Here is an 8,712-nt window from a genome sequence, read left to right on the forward strand (position 1 = left end):
AAAGAAAAACTAACAGGTCTGTGAGAGCCGGAATTCTTACTGGTTGGTAGGTGATCAAATACTTATGTCATGCAATAAAATGCAAATTAATTATTTAAAAATCATACAATGTGATTTTCTGGATTTTTGTTTTAGATTCAGTCTCTCACAGTTGAAGAGTACCTATGATAAAATGACTTGTTTTTAGGTACCAGATTTCGATACCTAAGGGGTTAACTCGTCAACGTCAGTGCTCAAACAAATACATATGAACTGACAACAACATATGAACACACAAACTGTCCACGCACATTCTCATATGAGACGCGAGCGCACACACACACAAACTCGCGCACATACTCAATGAGACGCGAGCACACACACTCACAATACCCTAAAGATGTGGAAAAGTCGATCAAAAGTGTGGCTACATTTCTCCAGGCTTGATGCCAACAGCGCGCGATGCAGTATTCGTGGTAAAATAATTGCTGCAAAGACCGGTACCACGACAGATATGATGAAGACCTTGACAGTGCATGGAGTAAACATAAGAGCAGAAAGTTGCTCCGTCTTTGACTGGTAAATGAAGAGATACTTTGTTGATCACTCTGACAGTGTTTATATTGCAATAATGATGACCTACTGAATGTACACTGCAGTTCAAAAATGTGTTGGTCAGAATTTTTTTTCAGTAAGGATGCATTAAAGTGATCAAAAATGACCTTAAAACATGTGTAATGTTACAAAAGATTTCTGTTTCAAATAAATGCTGTTCTTTTGAATTTTTTATTCATCAAAGAATCATGAAAAAATGTATCATGTAGTTTCCAAAAACTTTTTCATGTTTCTGATGGATCATGTGACACTGAAGTAATGATTTTGAAAATTCAGCTTTGACAACACAGGAATAAACTACATTTTGAAATATATTCAAATAAGATTTTAAATTGTAATACTATTCCACAATATTACAAGTTTTGCTGTATTTTTTGATCAAACAAATTCAGCTTTGGTGAGCATGAGCTCTTTATAAAAAAAATATTTTGTTCCTTATGTATATGTATAAAGAATATTTTGTTCCTTTGTGCTTTTTTTTGTTCCTTTGTGCACTAACTAAGGAACATGAGTCAAACTGAAAAAAATAAAACCAAAGTTTTCTGAGGTAATGTGTTATGTAATCTTGTTAAAATGGATTTCATAAAATTGGTATCGAAAAAAGTATCGTTCAGGAACCGGTATCGAAATCAAGGTATCGGTATTGGTATTGAATTTTTTTGAACGATACCCAGCCCTAGTGGGTACGGAAAGTATTCAGACCCCCTTAAATTTTTCACTCTTTGTTATATTGCAGCCATTTGCTATAATCATTTAAGTTCAATTTTTTTCCTCATTATTGTACACACAGCACCCCATATTGACAGAAAAACACAGAATTGTTGACATTTTTGCACATTCATTAAAACAGAAAAACTGAAATATCACATGGTCTTAAGTATTCAGACCCTTTTCTCAGTATTTAGTAGAAGCACCCTTTTGACCTAATACAGCCATGAGTCTTTTTGGGAAAGATGCAACAAGTTTCAAGTGTCAACAAATCACACCTGGATTTGGGTATCCTCTGCCATTCCTCCTTGCAGATCCTCTCCAGTTCTGTCAGGTTGGATGGTAAACGTTGGTGGACAGCCATTTTCAGGTCTCTCCAGAGATGCTCAATTGGGTTTAAGTCAGGGCTCTAGCTGGGCCATTCAAGAACAGTCACGGAGTTGTTGTGAAGCCCCTCCTTCGTTATTTTAGCTGTGTGCTTAGGGTCATTGTCTTGTTGGAAGGTGAACCTTCGGCCCAGTCTGAGGTCCAGAGCACTCTGGAGAAGGTTTTCGTCCAGGATATCCCTGTACTTGGCCGCATTAATCTTTCCCTCGATTGCAAACAGTCGTCCTGTCCCTGCAGTTGAAAAACACCCCCACAGCATGATGCTGCCACCACCATGCTTCACTGTTGAGACTGTATTGGACAGGTGATGAGCAATGCCTGGTTTTCTCCACACATACCGCTTAGAATTAAGCCCAAAAAGTTCTATCTTTGTCTCATCAGACCAGAGAATCTTATTTATCACCGTCCTTCAGGTGTGCTTTCATGTGTCTTGCACTGAGGAGAGGCTTCCGTCGGGCCACTCTGCCATAAAGCCCCGACTGGTGGATGGCTGCTGTGATGGTTGACTTATTACAACTTTCTCCCATCTCCCGACTGCATCTCTGGAGCTCAGCCACAGTGATCTTTTGGGTTCTTCTTTACCTCTCTCACCAAGGCTCTTCTCCCCCGATAGCTTAGTTTGGCCGGACGGCCAGCTCTAGGAAGGGTTCTGGTCGTCCCAAATGTCCCAAATGTTAAGCCTCACCAGTGCGTCGGCGCACTGAAGCGTTTTTTTATTTACCGTATTTTCCGCACTATAAGGCGCACCGGATTATAAGGCGCACCTTCAATGAATGGCCTATTTTTGAACTTTTTTCATATATAGGGCGCACCGGATTATAAGGCGCATAGAATAGAAGATACTGCAGTCAAACGTTTGACTGGGTTTGCGTTATGCAGTGGTCACCAACCTTTTCAAGCCTAAGATCACATCCAAAGTCCAAATGTAAACCAAGATCTACCACTTGCAAAAAAATATGAAAAAACAAGTTGCTGAGCTGTAAAACCTTGTTTATACTCGACGCGTCCGCATGAGCGCGAAGGTAATAAAAAAAACTAATATCCGTCTGCTCGGGCAGATTCGGCTCAAAGTCATGCATCTCCGGATGCGGAGGCGTGCGCGTGGCAAAAATGACGTCATTGTAACAGCGCGCGCACCTCCGCATCCGAAGATGCATGACTTTGAGCATTATCTGCCCGAGCAGACGGATATTAGTAGTATATCTCTTCACACCGGCACCCAGTTTGCGCGTCTAAATCAGTTGTATGGTCTGGTGTTCAGTCTAAAACAAAACAGTTGCGTCAAGTATAAATGCCTCGTCTGTATGGGGAGTTGCGCGCGCAGTCAGCGGAGGCTCGCGCTCCGTTGCCAGGCGAAAGTATAAACAAGGTTTAGGTCAACGGTTGTTTTATCCATATATAAGGCGCTCCGGATTATAAGGCGCACTGTCGTTTTTTGAAAAAATTAAAGGCTTTTAAGTGCGCCTTATAGTGCGGAAAATACGGTAGTTCAAAGTTACTATCAGATTTAATGTTATACCTTGACAAACTATACATCATTAAAAAGATATGACACAAGTTTCAGTATTTGACCACTATTGTATTCTGAGAAACTTATAGTGACAGTTATGTCTTAATTTGTGTCAGGAGTTATGAAATGAAAAAATGAGTCGATACCTTTAATATGAATTATGCGCGTCAGCCTCTCCCATTCATAAAAAAACTCTGTGCTGTCGTCATGACAGCGATTCACAAAACAACGTCCCTCAGGGCTTTTAGCTCAAAAATGTGCAGACTTGGAGAAATATTGATATATTCTCATAGATTCACATCATTTTTCTATAGACAGGAATAATATTTATTGAATTTATACCTAAATGCGTCGATGTAATCATTATGAGCGCTTCTTACTGAGATGTGCTGTGTTTTCAATTCATACCAATAGCCTGAGGGCGCTATATGCACAATAATAGTCCATATATGGAACATGAAGAAGAGCCATGATCATGTGACATTCCAGGACGTCACTGATACACACAAAGCTACAGAGATCGCGCTGTAATATGCAGATAAAGACGTTTTGAAGACAATAAACATGATTGCAATGATATTTGATTTGCCTGTGTTCTTCAAGCCATGCCAGGTATTTTCATAATAATAGATTATATTTATAATGTAATGCTAATCGATATAGACTTTATCATCGTGCAGAAAACTATAAATATGTTTTCTGTATGATTTTTTTTTTTATCTGAAGCCAAATTAGATCACAGAAGAAAATTTAAAACACTCGACTTGCGTTATAAAGTAAGTTTGGAGCACAAACATGGTTTTAATCTCATAAATGTTCGTGTATTGATGGTGTGCTAAGCTAACATGCTAGCTAGCCCAGGTGCACCTGCCACCAGGGGTTATTCTTTTATGATTTTTTTTCTAAATAAGAATGCTTACTGATATGTTTTAGTGCATTTGATACAGTTTCAAATGTGAAGTGAGAACTTTGATAAAAGAAATTAGGGATTGAAACCCTATGAATAGCCTGTGAATAGCCAGTCATTAGTAACTATAATGCAGACAAAAGAAATGTATATTTAGAGCCATAACCAGGCTGGAGAGGTGTGAATGTGTGCAGGGGGAGACTGAGACTGAATGGGGCTCGTTTACACCACAAAACAATAGAGACAATATACTGAATGGATGGTTAGAAGATGACTAAACATCAGTAGCATTTTTAGAGTCTAATCAAAATAAAGTAATTTGACATGGTCTTGAAAAACATTTAACTAAATACAGAGTTTTAGACTTATCATTTTCAGATTTTAAATATAACATGGTCACACATGTGGCTTTAGCAGCAGTGCATTTCTAGATTGCTACAGTGCCAACTTCAATTTTATTTTCATGAATATGTTTCATAAAAATACATTTCTAATAACTTTACAAAACTTTGAAGCTATTTCAAAAAGAAAATGTATTATGACAATAATTCTACAATTTATAATAAACTACCAGGTGTCAGCTTTCAAATGAGATCATACTTGTGTTTTTAGTGCAAAGGGTTCATGAACTGTATCTGTTTCAGTTTGGGTATGTCATTTCTGGGGATTTTTCAAAAGTGGGGTTGCAGCTTAAAAGGTTAAGGATTATGTAGGCCACTGTGCTCTTAGGAACCTTAAGTGCAGCAGATTTTTTTTTGTAACCTTGGCCAGATCTGTGTCTTGCCACAATTCTGTCTCTGAGCTCTTCAGGCAGTTCCTTTGACCTCATGATTCTCATTTGCTGTGACATGCACTGTGAGCTGTAAGGTCTTATATAGACAGGTGTGTGGCTTTCCTAATCAAGTCCAATCAGTATAATCAATTGTGCTTACACATTTCATATTGAACGTACCCTTGAATGCGTACCCTTGGACTTGTAGGTTATAAAACCTGATAAATGTGGACAGTGAGGCCCAGCCGGACGCCGCACAGATATCTTCAATGGGTATTCCACTTGACCAAGCCCAAGACGAGGCCATGCCTCTCATGGAATGAGCTCTGATACCTAAGGGGCAATGAAGGCCCTTAGATTCATAAGCCAGCGCTATAGCATCAACTATCCAGCGCGAAAATCTCTGCTTTGAGACGGCGAGCCCCTTGGTGCGGCCGCCAAAGCACACAAAAAGCTGTTCTGACTGTCTGAATGAGGCAGACCGCTCTAGATAAAACTCTGAGAGCCCTGACGGGACAGAGTAAACTCGCGTCTCTTTCGTCTTTTGGTGAGGAAAGAGCTGCTAAGGAAATAACCTGTGCTCTGAATGGAGTCGAGAGCACTTTAGGAATATAACCATGCCTTAGCTTAAGGACGGCTCTGGAGTCGTTAGGCCCAAACTCAAGGCAGGACGCGCTTGATGACAGCGCGTGTAATTCGCCCACTCTTTTATCTGAAGCGAGCGCCAGGAAAAGAACTGTTTTGAGCGAGAAGTGCTTCAGGTCTGCACACTGAAGCGGTTCAAACGAGGCACCCTTCAATGCTTCTAGGACCATGGAGAGGTCCCAGATTGGCACAGAGGGAGGTCGCGGAGAATTTAGCCTCCTTGCCCCTTTAAGGAAGCGGACGACGAGGTCGCTTCTTCCTAGTGATTGTCTGGCCACATATACTTTGAGCGTGGAGGGGGTGCGACCCACGTTCATGAGCTCTTGTAAAATGACGAGTATACTTGGTACCTTGCAAGAGTAGGGGTCCAGGCTCCGTGCAGCGCAGCAGCCAGAGAACACCCTCCATATCTGAGCGTAGCGGTGCCTAGTTGAGGGCGCTCTTGCATCAGTGATGGTTTTCAGCACTCTGTCCGGGAGACACCCGGGTACCCGTTGAGGGGCCATATATGAATGCCCCACAAATCTGGATGGGGATGCCAGATTTTCCCGTTCGCCTGTGTGAGGAGATCTCTCCTCAGCAGCATTGGCCATGGGGCTGTTTTCACCAGTTGTGTCAACTGGGAGAACCATAACTGGGTATTAGTAGCACTGCACACTTGCTTTCCCTGATCCGTTCAATAACCTGTGGTAGCATCGTGACCGGAGTAAATGCATATAGAGGGCGGCTCGGCCATTTGTGGGCAAGTGCGTCCCTGTTCTTTGAGAAAAACATTCGGCAATGAGCGTTGTCTTCTGAGGCCAAGAGGTCGACCTCTGCCTCGCCAAAGATGCTCCATATTAGTTGAACCGTTAGAGGGTGGAGAGACCATTCCCCTGGGGGAACGTTGTCTCTGGACAGCATATCCGCACCCTCGTTCAGAATGCCTGGCACATGCGCTGCTTTCAGCGAGCGCAGGTTGTGCTGAGTACATAGAATGAGACTCCTGGCCATGGCGTGCAGGTTGTTCGACCTGAGGCTGCCCTGGCGATTTACATAAGACACCACTGCCATGTTGTCCGTTCGGACCAGGATGTGGTAGCCTTTCAAATATGGGAGAAAGGCTTTCAGTGATAGAGCAACCACTCTCATCTCTAGACAGTTTATGTGTAGGCGCTTCTCCGGGCTTGACCAAAGGCTAGGTTGGAGGTGTCTGACGAGATTACTTTCCTCAAAACCACACCCACACTCACGCCAGACGGTACCAGTCGATAGCTTTCCAGGGAGCCAGGGCTTTGACGCAGCCGTGACTCGCTCTGATTAGTAAGTGGCCAGATCGCCATGCGTGAGCTGGGACACGGGATTTTAGCCAGTGCTGGAGAGGACGCATGTGCAGTAGTCCGAGCTGGAGTACTGCTGATGCTGAGGCCATGAGACCCAACATCCTCTGAGATCTTTTGAGGGGAGCGCGGGCGCCTGCTCTGAAGATGCCGCTAGGCGTCGAATGGAGAGCCCGCGCTCTGATGAGAGGGGCGCCTTCATTTGTATAGAGTCTATCACTATACCTAGAAAATAAATATTCTGGCTGGGAGATAGTGTGCTCTTGGAAATGTTGATCCTGAGACCCAGGCATTCTAGATGGCTGAGGAGCCAGGATCTGTGAGTTATCAACTGTGCTTCTGATTGAGCTATAACCAGCCAATCGTCAAGGTAGTTTAGTACTCGCACTCCCCGCTGTCTCAGGGGGGTATGTGCTGCATCCATACACTTCGTAATGTACGAGGTGTCAGTGATAGGCCGAACGGTAGTACTCTGTGCTGGTAAGCCTGACCCTCAAGGCGAATCTCAGAAACGGCCTGTGATGAGGCGATATTTGGATATGAAAAAAAAAGCATCTTTCAGATCCACTGAGGAAACCAATCCCCCAGGCGAATTTGCGCGGGGATTTGTTTGGTTGTCAACATTCTGAACGGGCACTTCATCAGTGCTTTGTTCAGGTGTCTGAGATCTTTGTAACGAGGAAGTAGCGGCTGTAAAAGCCTGTCTCGTTTTGTGAGGGGGGGACTGCTTCGACAGCTCCCTTTTCCAACAGTTTGAGCACCTCGGTGCAAAGAACATGTGCAACGTCCTTTCTCATTTTCGTTTCGACCACGGCTGAAAAGCGCGGGGGTCTGCAAGCAAACTGTAGCGAGTAGCCTCGTTTTATGTTCAACACCCATTCTGATATACCAGGGATAGCCTCCCAGGCCTTGGCCCGTATAGCTAGGGGTTGAATAAAAGCTGGAGACGGGCCGCTGTGAGATAGGGACCCGGTCTTCCGGCCGTCTTGAGCTTTTAATGACGTGTGAAAAGCACTCATGAGCGGGGGCGCGCACTTTCAGAGGGCACACCCGTTATCAAGTCTCCAGCGTGAGCTAGAGGGAAAACTGATGTAGGAACTGTTTTTATGTGTAGAGGCGTACTTTACAGTGGGCACACAATCTACGTTTATTGTCTCTCCCACGCTGGCTGGGGGGGGGGGGGTAATACAGTGTTGACAGTGTTTGTGTGTAGGGGTGCATGTTGTACAGCAGACACACGCGCTACTTTTATTAAACTTCCAGCGTGAGCTGGGGGAAAGTTTGAGACTGTGGAAACAGTGTTTGAGTGTAGGGGTGCATACATCACAGTAGGACGCTAAAATTTTTTGCGTTTTAAATTCTCGAGAAAAGGAGTTTTCCCATAGCGTAAGCTTACTTACACAATAGGAGAGACCTCTCGAAAGGGAACAGAGCGTTGCTATGTACGCAGGATTCTAGAGACGGAACGGACTATTTTCTTTAGCGAAAGCATTACAATCGTTTTTAAATCAATAAACTCCTTTTTAAATCTATATTTTGTATCAAATTGTTGATTTATTTGGTAGGTAGCCATGTAATAAGCGAGATAATGAAGAGCGAGGCGGTTGTTATAGTGAATACAACCCCTTCAGGCTGATTCAAGACCCATCAGCCTGGTTGGGGTTGTATTCGCTATAACAACCGCCTCGCTCTACATTATCCCTAACTTATTACATGGCTTGGTTGAATTCTAATGTAGAGTGAGGCGGTTGTTATAGTGAATACAACCCCTTCAGGCTGATGGGTCTTGAATCAGCCTGGTTGGGGTTGTATTCGCTATAACAACCGCCTCGCTCTACATTATCCCTTACTTATTACATGGCTTGGTTGA

Source organism: Scardinius erythrophthalmus, assembly GCF_964197995.2.
Source record: "Scardinius erythrophthalmus genome assembly, chromosome: 13".
Lineage (NCBI taxonomy): Eukaryota > Metazoa > Chordata > Actinopteri > Cypriniformes > Leuciscidae > Scardinius > Scardinius erythrophthalmus.